General features: G+C 48.3%; 1 long non-coding RNA gene across 1 annotated transcript in view; it reads left to right on the top strand.

The window, feature by feature from the left end:
• The window catches only part of LOC148223510 (uncharacterized), a 45,736-nt gene extending 28,187 nt beyond the window's left edge, over positions 1–17,549 (top strand). Inside the window, exons 3-4 of the long non-coding RNA XR_015803631.1 lie at positions 5,778–5,917; positions 13,828–17,549. This is a non-coding gene — a long non-coding RNA (uncharacterized LOC148223510). The remainder of the gene's footprint in view (positions 1–5,777; positions 5,918–13,827) is intronic.
• The last annotated feature ends 1,661 nt before the right edge of the window (positions 17,550–19,210 follow it).

Genomic DNA, 19,210 nt, shown 5'->3' with positions numbered 1-19,210 from the left:
AATAAAAAATCCTAGTGAAATAGGACCACAGCTGCTTTTAGGTGGGATCTGTCTGAACATGAAAGGTGGAAAGAGGGAGAAGAGGACAACTAGGAGCCCCATCTGGGGGAGGATTGGGTTCATCTAGTGCCTGCAGGCAGCCAAAACCTTGGCTTCAGACTTCCCTGGGAACTGAGGTGTGGTGGAGGAAGCCTTGCCCTGACTCAAGGACTAACAAGGAATGTTACAGTTGTCATTTCCACACCAACACATCTCTCAGCTTGTTTGAATTCTTCCTGAGAACCAAGCAGCCTGTTTGGAGGTTTTGCAATAGCTCTGTGTCTCTCCACAGGAGCATGATTGCAGTTCCTGTCCAGTCTTGTGTGGCCCCTGGAATAATCTTCAGCTCCCTGGCTCTGGTCCCAAGGCTGATAGGGGCACCAGGCATGCCCTGCTCCTTCATCAAACAGCCCAGCTTTTCCTTGGTTTCTGGGGTGGTTCCCAGCCCCCGCAGCTGTGCCCAGCAGTGTTCCAAAGCCCCTGGCCTGGGTGTGTCAGTGCAAGCTGCAGGCATGCCCCTTCTCTGTGCCCAGCTGCACCTCAGACTCATCTGAAGCTTTAAATAGCTGGTGGCCAGCACTGAGTGCTCATAGCGAGTTCCCCCTGCTCCAGTTTCAGTTCCATATGTGAACTGCTTCCCTTCAAACCTTTTGAGCTTCTGGAAGGCGACAGGTACCATTCCCAGAAGGTTTCCCCACCTCTCTCTCCTGCATCTCCCCTGCTGTGGCCACAGCTGTGCCAGCTGTGCTGGCTCCCACCACCCTGGTCCTTGCACAGGGGAGTGTGGGCAGCTCTGGGGGTGCAGGAAGGGGGAAGGATCACAGAGGCAGCAGCAGCAGGCTTGCAGATGTGTTTGTCACTTCATGTTTCAGTCAGCATCCTGCAGAGTCCATCCTGCTGCTGTGGAGGGTCAGCCTGCAGGGTGCCACTGCAGCCCCCAGCCCCAGGGTAAAGCCTGTGTAGGTGACAGCAAAAGCCACAGGGATAAATCCAGCAGAGGCAACACCTAGGGGTGATGCAGACCTGGCTGTGTTTTCTGTTTCTTTTTCTGTAAGCCAAACTCCAACCAAGGAGCATTTCTGAGAGCACAGAGGGTAGGGATGCCTTTTACCTTCCTGGCCTCTCTGAACATGTTATAATCCAGGCTGTTCTCTGGAAATAGCACTGTAAGGCTGGGAAGAGAAGACTGGAGCAGGGAAACGTGTTTCTAGCTCACCAGTTAGCCATTATTTCCATGCCAGCTGCCTCATTTGTGCAATGGAACCAATTCCCTACCTAGCTATGAAGATTATTTGCTGTATTTGCTGGTGCAATAGCCGTGGTCCCTGGGCCAGCAGCTGTTGTAAAGCAAGTCTGCATAAGAGACACATCCTGGTTTGGAGAGGGGAACCACGAGGTGGGACAAGGGGCAGGAAAAGAGGCAGAGGGTGCACAGGTGAGTGAGGGCATGCTGTGGAGAGTCCCTGCCTCTCTGCTGGGCCCAGGTGAGACCACAGTGCCTGCTCTGAAGCAGTCCCAGTCACTGGTTAATGTCTGCAAAAGGCTAAGAACATGTCACAGTGCTAAGTGCTATAAATTATTAGTAAGAATAGACTGTCCTGGGATGTTTGGGAACATTAAAGCTCCCCACTGGACCACTACATAACCCCTGCTTTGGTCTGGCTGGGCACAGGTTGGTATTTTTATTTCTTTCCAGCACACTTTGTGCCCAGCCAGGCAAAACCACGGATCATTTCCCAGCCCAACAGGGACATCAGTGGGAGCCCTGCAGCAGACAGAACGCTGGGGTGCCCTGGGTCTCGCTGGCAGCATTGCTCCCCAGTCTACAGACAAGCTCTGCTCACCCTCAAGGTGCCTCACACCCCTCCAAAAACCCTCCCTCCCCTCAGCTGCCCAACCATGTCTCTGTGCATCTGTCCTTTCACTCCTCCTCAGCTACATCCATAACTACCCAATGATTTAAAATGAATAAGACACTTGAGATGCTACAGGAGCTGCTGATGGAGAGAGCCAGGGAAAGGGCTAAATTCCCAGGTTAATGATGAATCACTCTGGGAGTGGAGTCATTGATTTGTAATCATTGCCTGGCTCCCAAATATAATAGCCATGAATTCCTCTGACCAGCAACCGAGACAAGGTGCTTTGGGCTATTCCCAGCACACCTGCAAAAGTTCAAATCTTGCTCACAATAGCGGGGCTCAGAGCTCCAGGAGCCAAACAGCTCCACCAGCATTTGCCCTCTAACAAGAGGGGCTCAGCAGCCAGCACACACACACCCAGCTGTCACTGCCCTGCTGCTGGAGCTTAGCATGCAAATCAATAAATGAAACTGCATCACTTCCTTCCAATCCTTCACCCGTGCCCACCCCAATTCCCTGCTGCTGTCACCCCACCCTGGAGGTCTGGGAAGGGGAAGTACAAGACCAAGTGAGCCGGTGTGTGTTAACACCCCATTGCTTTGGGGCCACCAGCAGCCTGCCAAGGGCTCCCAGGGCACGAGCTGGGAGCTTTGGGTATTTGGGAAAGGGGCTCAGTGCCATCCAGGGCAGGTCCCAAGCTGTCACCAAGCCTTCTGTGCAAAGATTCCCAGAGCCTCAGGTTTATTATTTGTATTCTTGTATTCTCTTCCTCTCCTACGCACAGGGACAAAAATGAGAGCAAACTAGGCAACCAAAACATCGTGGATTAACAAGTGAACTTGATTCTCTCTCTCTGGGGGATGGCTTTAGGGAGGGTAGAAGCCCAGTGCTACCATGGGAAGTGTTTTCTTGCTTTTTGCATTAGTCACATCAGGTTTCCTGCCCGACCTGTGGTGTCTCTCCATCCCCAGGCTGTGCTGACTCACAGGGGTTAATGTGGTTTTGGAGGGATTTGTCCTAGCATAAAAGCAGGCAAAATTCCTGTCCCTAGGAGCTATATTCCATGCAAACATCCTCCCCACTCTCAGCCTCCTACTCCACCCACCTGACTTCCCCAAACAGAACCAAAAGCCAACCAGGTCTCTGTCCTAATCCTTGCACCTCTGCCCCTGGGGTCCATCACACCTTGGCACAGAGGATCTGAGTTCATCCGTGGTCACTGTGCAGCTGTGACCTCTGCCAGGACATCCTGTGTCTCCATGTCAACCATCTCCTCATCTCACTGCCTCTCCATTTCTCTGTGTCTACATCACCCACACAGCTCCACATCACACAGACTCCAAAACCAGGCAGTAAAAAGTACAGGGCCTTGCTGTGACACTGTTTCTCTCAGACCCCAGCTTTTCATGGAAGTCTCACCAGAAGAGGCATTCTACACTGCATCCCAGAGCTATGGCTCTATCTTGCACTCTAAGGCTCCAGAAATGCTTTGGAAGAGAGGATAGCAAAGGCTGGGGAGCACATCAGCAGACACACCTGACCTTCAGCTGCTCAGAACTCACCCCACTCTGTTCAGTTTCTTTTCCTCCCGTGCATGAGACAAGCAAGTCAGCATTTAGAATGGGTTTGCACTAAAAAAATTAACAGTAGTGAGGAGCATTTGGGTTAAAACATGACTGGCCAAAAGTGCCTGTGTTGTAGCCAAGCTTCATCCTGCCTAGGCAAAGCTCCAAACTTTATTAAAGCCTTGAGATGTCAAAACAAGGCTTCTGCACGGCTCCCTTCAGAGGTACCTCCATATACCATGCTGCAAATGCAGACACTGGCTTCGAGCCAGTCAGCACTAGCAGCCCTGCCAGCAAAACCTCATTCCCCTAAGCTCCTTAGGCAGGGCTGTGCTCTGCAGGGATTTGTATTGCTCTCAGCTGTGGCAACACCTGAGCAGCAGAGTTTAAAGCCAGGTGAAAGGTGCTCATCCCAGTACCACTCACCTGCCCAGGGTACACACTGAACAGTAGAGCCCGGCCACTTGTGATCATCACAAACAGAGCTCAGGGCATTTCTGGCATGCCTAGACCTGTTCATCCTGTTCTTCAGAGGCATTTCAGCCCAACACACTCGTGTCCCCTGGCACCTCCCAACCCTGCCCTGCAGGTGGTGATAGGTACAATCTCACCTTTGGCTAAATTGCTCCAACTCCCCGAGACATTCTCTTCCCCTAAAGCACCAGAGCACTGCCTGCCTCAGCACAGCAAGTCCTCAGGGCACCCACCCTGACAGGGTGGCAAAGGCATGGAGCACACAGTCAGTGCCACTCTCACAACAAGCTGCAATGAGATCACTGAACTCACAAAGGGAGGCACAGACAGAGACTTTAAGGAGGCTTTTTTTGGGGGGGGTCTTTGACCCAAACAGCCCCTGTCTTTTGGTAGCCATGAGAATACAACTGCTTTTCAGCTCCCTTAGGAACAAAGAGCTCAAGTCCACCTTCTTTCAGTGTTGGTGAGCAAGCCTTGAACCTCACTGCCAGCTCTGAGAGTGGCTCTGTGAGACTGTGCTGCTGTTCTCATGTAACCAGCAGCTGTGGGAGCCAGCAGGGCTGGGTGAGCTCCTCCAGCTCACCCTGGGATCCCAACCCACACCTGGCACAGCCCCCTCCAGAGTAGTGGCATGGTGGGGAGCCATTGTCACCATCTCCTTCAATTTGTGGAGCATCCCTCCCTGCTCTAACACACATTAAGATTTTGGTTTGTGGCACGTGTGTGCAGGAATGCTGCTGCCCATTGCTGCTTTGAATTATAATATGGGAGAGCTTCTTCATTTCTGTTCTGCCTGGTCAATATGTCCTCTGCAGACACAGGGTGACTGTTTCCTGCTGTGGTTTCACTGTGCTGGTGACAACCCAGGTGAAATTACAGGGATGTAGGCAGCAATCAGGGTGTCACCTGCAAGGGCTGGCTTCATGGAGGAAGGTGAGCCTGGAGCTGGGGCTGGCAGAAGGCAGGAGTGGGGCAGTGGCCAAACTGGCAGAGGTGAAGCTGCATGGTACCCAGGCAAGAAGAGCAGAGCAGATCTGGTGATGGCAGTCAGGTTCAGCCACAGCCCAGGGACTGCCAGGCAAGTCCATGGCGATGAGACAGATCCAAGGTCAGCTCAGGGACTGAAGCCCACAGGCCAAGGGCAACATAAACAAGGGGCATGGCACAGCTATAGGTGCAAGGTATAGCTGGGGACCAGTGATCAGCCCAACAGGCCCTCACTGGGGCTTTCTTGAAGAGCTCTCTCTGCATCAGGCACTTGTGTGATTATCTGAGTCAGCCCTGAACCCCAGGGGATGCTCTCACAGCCCTGACAGTGGCTACCATGCTGTGTGAGCCTGCTGAAGGCAGGTGGAGATGCAAGGGATGAATATAATCTGCTGCCAATCCCCAGGCTGAAGCACTACAGCTCTTCAAATGCTGGTGGTAAAGTAGTGGCCATTTTAAAGTAAAAGGTCTTTACCAGATACCCCTCTGCCTTCTGCAGCAGTGAAGTTCTCCACTCTTATAATGATATTACATGGAAAGAATGTGGAAATTTGCTGTTAGGAAAGGGAGCAAATAGTGAAATTGTAATTTGCTTAAAAATAACTGTTTTAACAAAGTTTTGAAACCGAGCTGGGGACAGAAATCAGTGCAGTGCACAGGAGTGAATTATCTCAGGAATAAATATGTGTGTACACAGAGCTTCTTAAGCTAAAACAGTATTCACATTTTCACTCTGGAGAGGGAGAACCATCAGCCAAACCAAGCTTCTAACTAACCAGTGGTTCTGGTATTTTCTGTTTATTCACCCTGCTATGAGTTGACCTGAACCAGATCCTGTCTGCATCTCTTTCAGGTGTTCAAAAGCCACCCCTGGGAGACAACAGGAATATGATGAAAATCTCAGCATTTGTGCCATCCTCACCAGTCCTTGAGGAGGAGAGATGGCTAGCAGCCACCAGCACCCTTTCTGGACCAAGATGATGATGTATCAAGGTACAAAAGTGTGCTAGATTCAGAGATTTTAGCCTGAATATAAATAAATATATAATAGCTGTAATTTCCAGCACGGGATGGAGGCCAAAGGGAATTCACTGAGGCAGTCAGGCTCTCCAGCAGCCTGGCAGCTCCTTGGTCCACAATGAAAATTAATCCCTGAACTCAGGGAAGTGCACCTTAAATTAAAAAAAACCAAACACCACCAACTTTGCTGAGGAGGCACCTTAAATGAAAAAAACCAAACAACACGACTATGCACGTCCAGCCTGTTGGAATGACACTGTAATTAAAACTTAATGAAAAGCACCATTTATCGATGAGTTTTATTAACCTTGTCTAAAACCATTTGGACAAATTAAAACTCCTCTTGGTCTTTTCCTGCCACGCTGAAAGCAGCGAGTCACGAAACCAATCAATAACGCTGGCCACATTGGTTCTTTGTTTGGGGCAGAAGAAAGCTTTGCTGCTGGAAAGCTTCAGCTGGCATGGCTTCAGCCACAGAGACTCTGCCTCCTGGCCTCTGCCAGGGCCCCTGCTGGCGTGCCCCAAAAGAGATTGCCAGGGTACTTACGTGGGCACATAAAGAACGCTCCCAAAAGCGCTGCCGGGGACCAGCTGTCCCACTCCGGGGGACACTTCCAGGTTATTTGCATGAGCAGATATAAATCCATGCCCCAGAGAGCACTGCCAAGGCCCCTGCTGGCACACAGCAGGGGCTGCTGCCAGGGTATGAGCCCAGCACAAAGCAGCGTGGGCTCGGGTGAGGCTGTCACAGACCCCGTGTGTGTGTGTCTGCACATCCCAGCCCTTCCAGGGGGGCACTGCCCCTCCTGGGATCAAAACCACACATCCTGCATCCCAGCTGGATCGCTTGCTGCTGCTCCTTTGCCTGCTGCAGACCTGTGAAGCAGAGAGACTGCCAGACCCTGAGCTCTTCCCTTCCCTCACCCGGGCCACACGACAGCTGAGCAGCTCAGCACTGTGCCACCTGCTCCCCACCTCCAGCACATCCCCCTGCAAACCCCAGGCACAGCCTGCCCAGGGATGCTGCACCCTCCTTCTGCAAGGCTCCAGCCCCACAGCGGCCACGGGGCCACTCGAGCTGGGTGCAGTTGTAAATGGGTTAACTGCACCACCTAATTAGCGGCTTGTCTTCATTTTCTTCTGTCTTCACTCAGAGCCGGGATTAAAAACGCTAAGGAGATGAATTTCTTGTGTTCGAGCTTGGTTGTTTATTAAATCTTATCCAAAGTACAGAGAGTTCTGCAACACTTGTAGTTACGAGCTAAAAGCAAGCAAAATGGAGCTGAATTTAGCTAGTTACAAGGTCTTTTAAAGCTAAACAGTCCAATAGAGAATTAACACCTATATTATTTATACTTTTGACCCAATAACCAAACTGCTGTTACCCACAGTGCAGCACTAACCATCCAACCAAAAACTATTACCTGAAATCATGAAGAAGAAGGAAGAAGACAGAAAGAGACAACACTCAAAAACCTCCATCTTGTCCCATACCTATTGCTATATTCTAAAAACCCCAAATTCAAATCCTTCACCAAGTGATATTACACACTTTTATTCTAACTGCACACCCATGACTTTAACTCCATCACCCAAATTTCGAAGCCTTCTCCAAGGCCTCAGGTCAAAAGCAGTGTTCTCCTGGGGGACAGTGCCAGAAAGCTCAGAAAGCTCAAAACTCACTGGTTTTTGGGTTCCAACATGCAGTCCCAGGAAGCAAGTGGAAACCTTGGAAGGAAATAAAATACACCTGGCTGACAAAGGCTCACATGTGTTGTTTGTCTTGCTTAGGCTGCAACCCTCGTGCTTGACCCGAGGTCCTGCTGTGGCCAGGGCTGCTCTTCTCCCCCTTCACTCCTCTGCTGTATTTGGCAGCTCTTGTGTGAGCACCACTAAGAAGTGTGGATGTGGTGGGGTCAGTCCAGTTGTTCTCATACCATCCATCAGACACCAGGCTGGGCCCTTTTTGAGTGCAGATAAACCCTCAGTGTCCATTCCAGCCCAGGGGAATTGTGTCACTGGGCCAGCAGCCCTTCAGAGACTGCAGTGGGTGTGTGCAGGGGTGTTCAAAAGGCTACAGCACTTCTAGAGAGAGAAAAAACCCCAAAACTTTAGGAGCTTTCCCTTTGGAAATGCCACTGCTGCAGTATAACCAGTAAAATAAACCTCTGGGATAAATTAATAAGAAAAAAGTTTTCCTGTCTGCTCCCCACTTTAGTAGCTAAGCTGTGGAACTCGCTGGCCCAAGACATTTGTTTTAGGCAAAGGATTTTTTTGCACCTTTTCATAAGTGCCCAACACAAGTCAGGACTCTGTGGATGCCACCCTGGAGTCACCCCTTCACCCTTGCATTGCCCTTAGGACTGGTCAGAATTACAGTGGGCATATTTGATGCTCAGCAGTTTAAATAGAAAGAGAAAAACTGATTTGTGTTAGATAACACTAACTGTGGCTCTCCTCTAGATCTTTGTTTTTGCCAGGGATCAGCATCGTGGGCAGGGACGCAAAAATCTTCAGTAGGTCTGAGCAGAACATCCCTGCTGATGAAACACTTCCCAAACTCCACTGGGAAAGGTTGAATTCAGCTTTGGCAAGCAGGGCTTACATCACTAGCAGCCTTTGTTACTTTAATTATAGCTTTTAATATTGCCTATAAAAATGTTTGAGACCTGCTGAACTCTTCTCTGAATCCTGCTGAGACCCCTGGGCTCCATCACACATGGCAGAAACACATTCCATAGGTAAATGTGCACAGTGTGAAAAGGGATTGCCTCCAATTGCCCTCATATGATTTCTAATGTAATTGAATATCTCTGGTTTTCACACAATGAAACACAGAGATGAGTTCCCAGTGAATCTTTTTGAGCTGCTCATTCTTTCATGGAGTTTTATCAAGCTGCAACCACAATGACTTTTACTCAACTCTGTCTGGGGACTCTGCTTTTGTTTTTACTGTGGGGTTCTGCTTCCTATTTGCATTCAGAATTATAAGTAAATACTCTGTCTAGTGTCAAAAGTAAATTTTTGATGCTCTTACCTTTCCTGCACTTTGGGTTTGCCCAGTCTTCTTGCAACAGCAATGCCAAAGTAGGAGATTGATCTAAAGTGTTAGCAAGCAAAATCTGCCATATTGATAAGTGCATATGAAGAAGAAAACCCTACTAGAGGAAAAGCCTCAGGCCTCCTGTTTAGTTTGCAGGGCTGCAAAACATAAAAAAAAAAACCCTCCTCTCTTAATAAATTGAGCAAACATAGTGCAGAGGAACTGAGAGACAGATGTGGAACCCTATGATGCCAGCACTACAGACTCGCTTTTCAAGCTAGAACAATACTTTGAAATGAAGAATTCATTGCTTGGATCTGTGAAAAGCAAATGAAGCTCAGCCTTTCCTAACCTTGACATTTTCCAGACTGCTGGCCAAATCCATGGGTAGAACATTTCATGTTGGTAAAAGAGAGGAAATAAGGCAAGAACTGTTTTTCTGCTGTCAGTCATGGTGTAAAATATAATAGGATAAAAGCTTTATTTTGTTTTAAGTGCTGGAGACACCAAAGGAAGCAAATTCACATCTTGATTTTATACAGAACTTGCTTTGTAGAAAGGCATTGTCTTTAAAGGTAGTTGAGCTTCCTGCTTTCTCCCTCTATTTGAGGTGGGTTTTTTTAAAACAGTAGTTTCAAGGAATTTGCACTAATTCACTCTTCACAAACATTAAAGCCTTTCATTTATCTCTGAGATCCTTTGACAAAGTTGTCTGGCTGTGAAGAGCACCAGAGTTTGCTTCTAACAGGAAAAGGGTGTGCAGTTGTCTTGTCTGTGTCACTGCAGAAAATGAGCCCAAGAATTGAACTGTGGCCTGGGTCAGTGTTGTGTGTTCTCTTGAGTGCAAGGCTTCTCCATTAAAGATTTTTCTCTTTCTTCTAACATGGTTTGTTAGCTTTTTAAAAGGAGACCTAAGGATGTGACTTAACCTTGCAGAAGGAAGGAAACCTCAAATTCAGGCTGTTCTCCCATTCTGAATTTACAGCAAAACCTTTGGGAATGAGTCCCATACTCTGAGGGTAAGATGATCAGCAGGACAGAACTGCTCTCCTCTGAGGAAAGACTGAATTGGGATTATTCAGCCTGGAGAAGGCTCTGGGAAGAAGTTATTGTGGCCTTTTAATACTGAAATAGGTTTTTATAAGCAGGATAAAGATGGGACACATTTTTTAGTGGGGTATGTTGTGATAGGATAAGCAGTACTGGTTTTAAACTAAGAGAGACTAGATTTAGACTAGATAACAAAGAACAAAATTTTTATGGTAAGGGTGGTGAAACACTGGAACAGGTTGCACATGGAAATTGTTGATTCCCCACCCCTGGAAACATTCCAGGTCAGGTTGGATTGGGCTCTGAGCAATAAGATGTACCTGAGGGTCTCCCTTCTCACTGTAGGGCATTGGAGCTAAATAACCTTTAAAGGCCCCTCCCAACTCAAACCATTCTGTGGCTCTATGACACATGCATGCACATTCCCCTTCAGAGGGCTAGCTGGCCTGATAGAGAATGCCTTTCTGATATGACTTATCTTTTCTAAATGACACCACAGAGTCCCAGAGCAGGAGGCACTGTGCATCTCTATTTCCAATGATTAAACTGGCCAGGGTAAAGGATTTATGGCTCCCTGTACTGATACAGTCCCCAAAGACAAAAACCAGAGGAAGATTGAGTGAAAGCAAAGTGCAACAGTTAGTAAGATCATTCACCAGAAGGCCATTTGCATGTCCTACTGCAATTGCTGCTCCATTTAGCCACTGGAGGCTGTTTTGACTACCAGGGTCTGCTCACTGGCACAGCTTAACCATCACCCTCTTTGCTGTGTGTTTTGTGCCTCTCCTCCCCCAGTTCTGCCTGTTAGGTGACAGCTTCTGCCAAACAGTGTAAGTGCATCAGTCACTTTTCAAAGGATTGCTTCCCCGTTGGGCAGGGTCTCTTCAGAGCAAGAAGATGGAGACTGAGAGCCTCTGAGCACCAAAGAGATTTTTTTCCCCTCTCCAGTTAGTGGTATTCCCTGAGCCCTGCTGATGAAAGACACAGATGTGTCTGCAGAGGAGGAGCTCTCAGTGCCTGCCTCATTCCCCAGAGTCCTCTTCAGCCAGTTTGATGTCTAAGTGGAAGGGAAGAAAATAAGCTGACAGTGGGGTTACCACCCAGATGATTTTCTGAATTGATTAGCTGCTTTTTCACAGGTCTCAGCCACACAAACAGGCACCTCCTTGGATCTCCCCAGCTAAGTAATGACCCCGGCTAGGAGAGCTCTAGAGAAAGACCAGCCATAATGATGTGCTGCTTCCTATGAAAGAAACAAAGAAAAAGCCAGGGGAAAACAACATGAAGGGAACTAAATAACAGCTAGAAAGCAGCAAGGGAAATGCAGCTTGCAAGAGTGAGGTGAAAAAGAAGCACCTTTCAGCAGCAGCTGAAATTTGTACCTAAAGGGCTGGGCAGGCAAGGAAAAGAGAGCTCAGACCACAACTTTTTGAGGTGAAGCCTGTGAGCACAGAGCAGCTGAAGGCGTTCTTTGGGGGTGTTATGATAGAGGTGATGTTGTAATAAAACCCAGATCCCTTCAAGCTGTCGTGCTGGCCAGTCCACTGCCACATGTGGGGCAGCCAGGAGCAGCCTCAGCAGCTCTGGCCATCACCTCTCTGACAAACATCACCCCGAACCTGGGTCCTGCACCCCAAACCTTCCCAAACAGGTGATTCAGCTCTGATGGGCAGGCTCCATGCTGCAGAACCTCCCACCAGTGCTGCTCCCCACTCCCAGTCCCTGCCCTGCTGCTGCTGGGTGGGAACAGCAGGCAGTGCATGATGTCTGTCTGTCTGTCTGTCTGTCCGTGGTCTTGTGCCCCAGTGGCAAAAACCTCTGGGATGTGCAAACTGGAGGGGCAGGGCAGGATTGCCCAGCCCAGCAACCATAACTGGGCTTCCTCAGTTTGTCCCAACATTTCTGCTGGGGAATGTGGGTAGCTAGGCTGAAAGGAGGGAGGGAATCTCTCCCAATGAATTACAGCTGTACTGATTACCAAGGAGTGGAAACCTCTGTGCCTGCCCAATCAGTTTGGAGGCTATAAAAGATTGGGTGAGCTGGCCCCTAGTTACAGTTGGAGCTTGAGATTCAGAGTCTGCTGGAGTTTGGGATGGAGTTCTCTGGCTGTGCTGTGAGGAAGAAGGGACGTGTGGTCATGCAAGGGACAGGCAAGGTAAGAAGATGTTGTGGGACGTACAAACAAAGTAAGGCAGCTAGGAAAGGAATAGCTTGGGTTCAGCTAGTCATGCAGAGTGAAAGAAGGAATCTGTGCTGTGAGGAGCTACCTATAAAAAAAGGAATCAGAGTTACTTGAAAGAGGTCTATGAAAGAAGGAGTGAGAGTTACAAGGAAGGAAGTTAGATAAGAGAAGAAGACACGTAGGGTTTGATGCTAAAGGGCTGGTGATGACACCAGCCTTGTCCATCTCGACATATCAACTGCAACAGGGGAAGGCTCTCCCTCAGCATCCTTGGCAGCCCCAGTGGTGAGGAAGATGCATGGGGAGGGTGAAGCCCCTGCAGAGTGCTCTGGGGTCCATAAGTGTCCTATAGGATGTGTGAGCTCCACGTGGCCCTGGGCAGAGTGCAGGCTGTGCTGCACTCCACTGAGATCGTGGGCAGCTTCAGAGGGCTGAGCTGTGGAACTGGGGAGACTTAGGCTGGCCTTTGAAGGATTTACATCACACGTTGAAAATCTGTCTTTGAATGGGACAAAATGGTTCAGCCTTCCTTATCTCTTACTCCTGCCTCCTTCTCTACCACAGAACAATGTAGATTAGAAGAGGGTGGGCTAGAAGGATGCTCTGGAGCCTCCTCCCTCTGCTCTTTCCCATCTGTGCTATCCTGCCAGAGGTTTTTAACTTGACCACAAGAAAAAAAAGCTAGAAATAAACCCCACACACTCTATATTTCTTCTGTAAGTGCCCCAGCCCAGAACTGCAGCCTGCTGCTCTCAGTGCCTCTAATTAGCTAAGCAAGGCAAGCACTCATTAGCCCCACCTGGGTCACTCTGCAATGGGGAAAGGGAGCCTCAAACCTCCCCCGTGGCTCCAGAATAAACAGGGGAGAGGCAGATTTGTCCCCTGAGCCAGCCCCTCCCGGCAGCAGGACCCCAGCCAGCCTGGCCCTGGGTGGTGACAGTGGTGGTGCTGGCAGGGATGTCCTGCAGGGAGGGTGACAGTGCTGCCACTGCTCCTCTGCAGAGCCCAATCTGCCAGGGAGCTGCTATCAGCTCACGTTTGGAGGGGCAAATATTTTTTACATTGCTGCAGTTTTAGCTGCTCTCTTGCTGTGAGTGCTTTGCTGGTGGCTTCTCCTGGGGTAGATCTCTGTGAGGAGAGAGGGAGGCTCTGGCATGGTGAGTGTGACTGCAGTGACAGAGTTTGGCTTGACACTGATCTGCTGCTTCATAGCCATAACTACAGAAACAGCTAAGCTAATCCAGCTTAATTTTAAAAATTAGATGTGGTTTTTGGTGTTTTTTCTGATGTTGTGGCATAAGGGATAAGTGAACACCAGAACTATTCCCTGTGCTATCACACAGCTATTTCTGTCCTTCCAGATCAAGGTTTTTCTCAGATCAGCTGGTTTTTTTCCAGCTGTGGTTGTGCATCAAGCCCCAGTGTAGAGCCCAAGGTGATGGATAAAACACATACATGTGGGACAAATCAATCAGTCTCACGCTGTTTGTAGCCTTTAAGTAAAGGCACTTACAGGCTGGGTTTAACCAAAATGGGCAGGTGGAGTAAGTTTTAGAATAGAAATAATGGTTTGGCTCCTTGTTCAGTTAAGTTCATTATTACTTTCAGGAAATTGGTGCTAAACCATGGAAGGCACCTCACTAGGAAAGGACAAGAGAAGGATGAGAATAACTGCTCTGCCTGGGGACAGGAGATGGTGAAGAACACTGAATGGTGATAAGTCCTGAAAAGAAAATCTGCCTCTGTCCTTCCCTCTCTATTACAAAGAAAGCACAGGGCACAGCAGCTGCAGCAGCCAACAGCAGGAAAATGATGGGGAGTGCCTAAAATAAATCTTGACTCTGATTGAATCTTGGGACTGCAGAGTTCTGCCTTCCTCTGTGCCCCCCACACCACAGGTGGGAGGAAATTCGGAGCAGAGAAGGCCAGTGGTGGAGCATGAAGGACACCCCTGTCAGAACTGGGATCTTGAGGCACAATAATCACTGATACTAACAGCACTAAAAAAAAAAAAAAATTAAAAAATAATTTTAAAAATATTTTTGCTAGCTCTTCCATCCTAATTTTTTTTTTCTCAGCTGGATGAAAGGAATTAGTTTGGCTGGTTTCTCTTTTATTTCACATCATCTTTGCTTTTCGCTCTGTTTGTTAATCTTCCCCAGAATGGTCTTCAAGGTTGAGGTTGGAAAGGCTGCAGGGGAATTTTGGTTGTCAGTCAGGTTTATATTTAATATCACTGTTGTAACAGTATTTGAATGCTTTGCTAAATGAATTTTTGCTTGGTTTTGCTTTCAACTTGACTTCTATGATGCTGCTTCAGACAAATGGTAGCCCTCTCTCATGGGAAAGAAAAATCAGTTGAACAAAGCACTTGCTTTGGAAAGATGAGGGCAGAGTTGTGAAGTCTGCTCAGAGACTGCATCAGAAAGAGAACTGATAAATCCTGCACCATAAAAAAGGTGGGTGAGAGAGCACTTCTTTACCACATCACACATCTCAGAGCATGTGTGCCCAAACACTACCAAGGAGACTTTTAACCACCAGGACTGGCTAAAATCTGTGTGCACCATTGCCTCCCAAAAAATGGGATCTCTGGAAACTCAATCCCCTTCCCTCCCCAAACACACATTTCCCCTGTGGAAACTGAGCTTTCCCCCCATGGAGCCTAGGTAAGGTTGCACATTTTGTGTCACTGGTAGGAGCACAAACACTAGCTGGGTGTTTGTGGTGACAGGAGGTGGTGGGAGGATTTGTTATTTGCCCAATATGCTGGTTCTCTGATTTTAGTTTCTTAGCCCCCTCAGGCTCAGCTGAGGCTCACTGCCAGTATTTGATCATATTTTCAGAGCAGGATTAATTATGCTTTATTGCTTGTTCACATAACAGACCAGTATCATTTAGGTTGGAAAAGACCTTTATGATCATCAAGCCCAAGCATTACCCAGCACTGCCAAGCCATGTCCTTAGTGCCACCTTTACATGTCCTAAATATCTTCAGTGCTGGTGGCACAACCACTTCCCAGGGCAGCTTGTTCCAGTGTTTGACAACCCTTTTGAAGAAATTTTTCCTAATATCCAATCTAAACCTCTCGAGGTATGACTTGAGGCCATTTCCTCTTGTTAGTTATATAATTTGTTACCTGGAAAAAAGAGACCAATACTCACCTTGATATGACTTCCTTCCTAGTAACTGTAGAGAGTGGTAAGGTTCCCCCTTGAGTCTCCTTTTCTCTAGGCTGAACACCCTCAGCCTCATAATGCCATTCTTTGGAGGAGGGAGGAGATGTACCCTGTAATTTAGTGACCATTCATTCTAAATGAGAGGGTTAATAGCTTGGCCACTTCATATTTTAACCTTAAGCTTTTTCCCCCTCTCTAATTGTAAAGCATAATTGGTTTTATTTCCATATGGCTGTTCCCTATGGGGTTTTGTCTGGATGTATAAATCAAAGCCTTCCTGCCACGTTTTGGGGCTTGGGGGCAGATTCTGCCCTCACGAGAGCATAAAGTGGGGTCATCCAGCTGCCAGCAAAGCCACCCCACTTTGTCTGAACTGCTGGGAGTGGCCCCTGGGAAGAGGCAGGGTGAAGATGGCCACTCAGATAAGTGGCAGGATGGTTGGGTGCTGAGGACTTTGCAAATCAGATTGTTGGTCTGGGTGATTAACTCGGAGTGGTTGGGTTTTCCTGGTGCCATGATCTAGCAGGGCAGACAGTATCCTGGGAGCTGGGGCATACAGACAGAGCTGCTGGCATACATCCCTCTCTTCCCAGCAGGAAAATGAGCCTTAGACATGAAGGTGAACCAGGAAGGCTGGCTGTGGGAAACCCAGACCTTGAAAGCTATTAAGTGCAGAAGAGGGAATAAATCAGCTTGGCCTTCTCCTTGCCAATTTCTCCTTTCTCTGTTGCCTATTTACTTGTATTTTCATCGGGTCACAGGTTGAAAACAAGCCAGTGCTTCCACAGGCACAGCCGTTCCACCACAGGCAGGTGGCCTGCAGCAGGATCCTCACCTTGAACTCTGGGAAAAGCAGAAGTGCATTGGCAGAGCTGTTTGGGGAGCTGGGAACAGGAACCTAGAGGTTCTTCTGGCCAAGACTGAGATCTGTTTATCAGATCTCTGTTCAGGAGCCTACAGCATCCTTCCTGCCCAACTGTAAGGAGCACTAGCAGCTTGTCCTGCTAGCATGGGAACCTCTGGAGCTGAGCCTCGGGTGTTTGGTTAGAGCTGCTCAGAGTGAAGCAGCTGGAGGAGGCAATGGATGACAGTGTCACAATAGCTCAAGGAGGTCTTTTCTTTCTGTTTCTGCACTGCTGGTTTAAACTGGGCTGGTGACAAAGAGAGCTGAGCAGTCACTGTCATGGTGTGGCTGCATGCACTGAGCTGATTTTTCCGAGTTGAGTACCAGGCTGAGGTACAGGGGCATGCTTGGAGGATGAAAGGGATACGTGCAAAGTGTAAAGCCATTTCCCTGTGGAAATGCAGTGGAAGGAGCAGCCTGCCTCTTCCAGGCTTTCCAGCCCTCCACCTCAGCTGGCACAGCTGCTGGAGAGGCTGGGGTGAGAAGGAGTGCAGGCAGCCCCCATCCCACTTTCAGCATCTCAAGTCTTTTGTAACAGCCCCTAAGTTCAAGGCTGTGCTGTTGTGGGCGTTTAGGCTCTCTCCTAACCCATGACAGAAAAAGCTGAGTATCTCAAAACCCCCTAGTTACAAGCAGGACTGTTCTGGGGAAGCTCTGGAGATGACTCACTGGATTAGTCACTAACTTTTTTTTTTTTTTTTTTTTGAGGCTGGGCACCTAAAATTGCTTTAGTCCATGAATCTGCCAGCCATCCCCCATTTCAAGCTGCCTACAGTCGCTTTCCTCTGAGTGACTTGCCAGGTTTTGAAAGTATTTAAGGAACCTTGTTCTGTTTGCCTTACACTGGAAGAAACATTGTGCCTAAGCCAGTTTAAATTATATTTATCCCAGGTGAGTTTAATTACACATACCAAATTAAGTAAACCAGTAAATGTGCAGCTTAACTGTTTCAAGAGAAACTACATTAGGAATCTGAAAATAACTTTTGTTTTATGTCAGGGAGATTTTTCTACAACTAAGGCAGAGCTCACACTAAAGCCAATACTGGGAATGTCAACTCCCTGCCCTTGGTATTTACAGAGAAACTGGATGAAGTCATTCCACCTCATCTAGAATGATAATGTTTAGCATGTAAGTAGCATTTTACAATTTCAGAGCAATAAACACGGAGATACCATGGTAATGAGAACTGACAAGGCACTAGCATTAAGTAATTAAGCCTTGCAACTTCCCTGAGGTATCTAAATATGACTGTTCCCACTTAATAGATGAGAAAAATATACATTAATTGATTTACTCAGTCATAGAGCAATTCAGTGAAAGAGTTTGAACCATGACTCAATCCTGCCAATGATTGGGTGGCTGCTCAGCCCTGTGTGGGGCTCTGCCTTATTTCTACACCTGTGCATCAGCACAACCTGGTGTCCCATTCTTAGCAAGATTTAGAGATCAATCACTTCCAATTCCTGCTGACTGCTGTGGAAGGAATGGGATTTGAATCTCTCTGTGGCCAGGTGCAGCAGCAAGGAGTGGAGGTATTTGTGATGCTGGTGAATTCACAACAAGTTAGCACTGGAGAGCTGCACTCCCCACAGAAGCAGCACAGCAGGTAAAGCAACTGGCAGGTGGGTGTCACAGTGAAGCTTTGGAAAGGCTTTTGTGCTGGCTGAAACCACCAAGGTGTTGCCTTTCCAACCCCACCACAGCTGCAGGAATTGGTGTGCACACAACCAGATTTTTAATCTGTAGGGGCTTGGTGGTTTACATCAATACTGCATCTGGCCCAGGAGCCTTGGTGGGGAGCCCAGCACTGAACAGGAACCATCTCATTCTGTGCTTCAGGTGCTCAGCACCTCTCATAGTGTGTGAGATCAGCAGCTTTAGACAAGAAACACAGCTTTTCCCTCACATCACATCTTCAGGTCCAGGCTACAGAGCACTGGTTACAACAAAGAAACTTTCAGACACCACTAGTCCCCATCTGAGGTGGTGTTGAACAGAGAACTGAATCGTCATGGCTCGTAAGCAAAATGGTGTTTTAATTCCCCTCTAGGAACAGAGTCTCTCTCCTGGAGTGACTGATGAGGACCCCTCTATGCATGGAGCACTGCCCTGCTGTGCAGCATCCCCTGCATTTTGTCTGGGGCTGTTTCCTCTGCCTGGGAGTGCTTTACTCCCCAGCACGCTGCACCTGAGCCGAGCAGCTCGGGCTGTGGGGTGAATCCCAATGAGCCTCTGGTGTTTGGAGGCAGTCTGCAGGAACCACTCCTGGAGCACACTGCACACATATCAGCACCGCTGCTGACTGCTGGTCTGGAAACAATTAAACATCTCTTTGTTTGTGCTGAAATACTGCTGCCTGCCTGTGGAATAGCTGTGGACAGCAGAGCAGAGACAACAGAGCTGGGGAGGCATGGAAGCATAGAGGTTTGTGTGTCTCCACTCTGCTTCCCAGCAAGGTTTCCAGGGCAGATCACTGGCTCCCCGTCTTGTTTTGTGGCCATCCAAGCCAGCCTGTGTCTGACTCATTTCTCTGCCACATGTACCCAGCAGCAGCTGTGAGCATGGATGACCACAAACAAACAAACCCCCTCTCTGCTATCCTTTGGGGAAAGATCCGGATTCCCTGACTTTGAATCCATTGCCACAAATTATCATCTGCCTGTTGATTGCTCTCTAGGGGACAAAACATCAAGTTACAACCTGTGGTTTTCAGCCCCAATGGGTTAGGAGCAGAAAATCTGTTGAGACTTAAGGCTTAGATCTGCTGGTTTGATATGTAGTGCAGTAAAGCACACAGGAGAGGAGCTGTGATGGAGGGTGCTGTGTCACATCAGTGCTAGCCAAATTCCCAGCAGGGAGATGCTTTTCAAGGAAGAGAGTCGATGCAAGCTAAAGAGGCCCAAT

This window comes from Sturnus vulgaris, chromosome 5, assembly GCF_052056855.1.
Source record: "Sturnus vulgaris isolate bStuVul1 chromosome 5, bStuVul1.hap1, whole genome shotgun sequence".
Classification (NCBI taxonomy): domain Eukaryota; kingdom Metazoa; phylum Chordata; class Aves; order Passeriformes; family Sturnidae; genus Sturnus; species Sturnus vulgaris.
The sequence above is the reverse complement of the archived record's forward strand: the minus strand, read 5'-3'. Positions and strand labels throughout refer to the sequence as shown.